Below are 2,500 nucleotides of genomic sequence, written 5' to 3' on the forward strand. Positions count from 1 at the left end.
ACACACACACACACACACACACACACACACACACACACACACACACACACACACACACACACACACACACACACACACACACACACACACACACACACACACACACACACACACACACACACACACACACACGAGTATACGAGTATAATGATATACATATGAGTATACTTTGCGTATGTTTGTGATGAAGTCATTTGCATAAATTGCAGTTCATCATGTAAAAATGGTTGTTCACGGTTCAGTATCATTATATGTGTTTCTTAAAGAAAAACTGTATAGGTTAAATAAAGATTTATCATATAACTTGCGATTTCTAACCTTATAGACTCAATAAGCATCAGTACTACTAATGTCTGCTGATTTATTCATATTAATCATAATTGTCCATCAAACAGGAGATACATTTAATTCAGTATTAATTCTGAATGTGAATTATATGATTTCTTACATACTGTCGTATTTTCAATAATTATCTTATTTTGTATTAACGATCTTCCTCTCCCCTACCTTTAACTGGTCCTTGAAACGTCAATTGATTCAGTGAAGAGATCGTGTGATATGGCTGTACTACAGATTACAAAATAATTCTTATATCGTTCCTGTTGTTAATTGATACTGCCGTTTAACGTTACTCTGTGTGCTTGTAAGTTTGTGCTTCTGTCGTAAGATGTAAAACATGACCACCAACCCTCGTATAAAGGCGTGCCTATTTGAACTTTATTGGATGAGAGGGGTGATATTTCTCTCTCTCTCTCTCTCTCTCTCTCTCTCTCTCTCTCTCTCTCTCTCTCTCTCTCTCTCTCTCTCTCTCTCTCTCTCTCTCTCTCTCTCTCTCTCTCTCTCTCTCTCTCTCTCTCTCTCTCTCTCTCTCTCTCTCTCTCTCTCTCTCTCTCTCTCTCTCTCTCTCTCTCTCTCTCTCTCTCTCTCTCTCTCTCTCCTCTCTCTTTTTCGCTGAGAGGAGACACGAGGCTTAACTTTTATGTTGACTGAAGCGACAAGGGGGAGCGATTACTACGTTCCTATTGGCTGAGAGCAGCAGACAGGGGGCGTGACCAGGGAGCTTCGATTGGCTGAGAGATGACAGGGGCATGGCTATCATTCATTGTCTTTACTGCTTGAGGGCAAACAGAAACGGGAATATTGCCTTTCTATTGGCTAAGAGGAGAAGGGGCATGTCTATTTCGAGAGGCAACAGCGGGTTCATGACACTTCAAACTGGGGAAAGGTGGGGGTGGGCCTGGATGTGTGACTGGTGCTTAGCATAGGAGGCTAGAAATCATACGCTTGGACGTCTGAGTAAGTGAGTGAGAGAGAGAGAGAGAGAATGTGTGTGTGTGTGTGTGTGTGTGTGTGTGTGTGTGTGTGTGTGTGTGTGTGTGTGTGTGTGTGTGTGTGTGTGTGTGTGTGTGTGTGTGTGTGTGTGTGTGTGTGTGTGTGTGTGTGTGTGTGTGTGTGTGTGTGTGTGTGTGTGTGTGTGTGTGTGTGTGTGTGTGTGTGTGTGTGTGTGGAGAGGCTTCTTTAGTAGACACTTTCCTAGTATTTAGAAGCAAACTAGCAATTTTATGCTGATCAAAATTATAGACATGGCATGTAGTTAGATTGTGCAGGTTCTACTGGGTTCGGTAAGGAAAATATATCCATGTATACATAAGATGTGCATGTAAATTTGCACCAACAATTTCAACCGGCATTCGATTACCAATTTTAGCACTTGTGGAGTCACAAGCTAAGGCGTCAACGTTCAGTTAAAGAAACCGAGGTAATAACTAAAGCTAATTTGCTCATGTCATGAAATATTGTCCATATCTTAATGACAAGCCTATTAAGAAAGTATGATTGATATTGTCGCAGTATAATATCCAAACGATATAGAACCTCAACAACTGTAAGACGCTTATCTATTATGCTGATAAAACGCTAAATGATTAAAAGTAATCACATTCATGGTGAAAAAGCTGCTATTGATACGGAATATAGTGTTACAAGACGATCTGGCGTTTGGTGAATCATAAATAAAGAATATTAGCGGGTGACTCATTTCAGCTCTTGGAGTGTGTGCTCAGTAATGAAGATTATAAAGGAACCATTTTAGATATATAAATCCAGAAGTTCTAAACTAGTTGTGTTCTAGGCATTTTCCTTGTTTTAATGTCACCTTCAGTTACATGAAATTTGTAATAGATATGGAAATGCGAGTTACGAAGGTATGTTGAGACTAAATATGCAAGATGGTACCTATTTTTTCATAATGCCGTCCATGTTGTGACTAGAATTCTGCTGTTTCTTTCCCCTTGTTTAAAACTATTCCTGTTCTAATATTCTGCCATAGAAGTCAATTACCATATCAAATGTGTTGATATGCTTAAATCATTCATCAGTCACAAATTAGAAGAAAAAAAATTGTACGGGTATTTTGTGTGTATTGAAACTAGTACAACTAAATGACAGTTGAAAAAAATAAATATTCTGTATATGCAATTTAGAAATATTGAATATTCTC

The sequence above is a fragment of the Penaeus japonicus genome, unplaced genomic scaffold (genome assembly GCF_977035675.1).
Source record: "Penaeus japonicus unplaced genomic scaffold, GWHDUDI00000001_assembly GWHDUDI00000040, whole genome shotgun sequence".
NCBI classification, from domain to species: domain Eukaryota; kingdom Metazoa; phylum Arthropoda; class Malacostraca; order Decapoda; family Penaeidae; genus Penaeus; species Penaeus japonicus.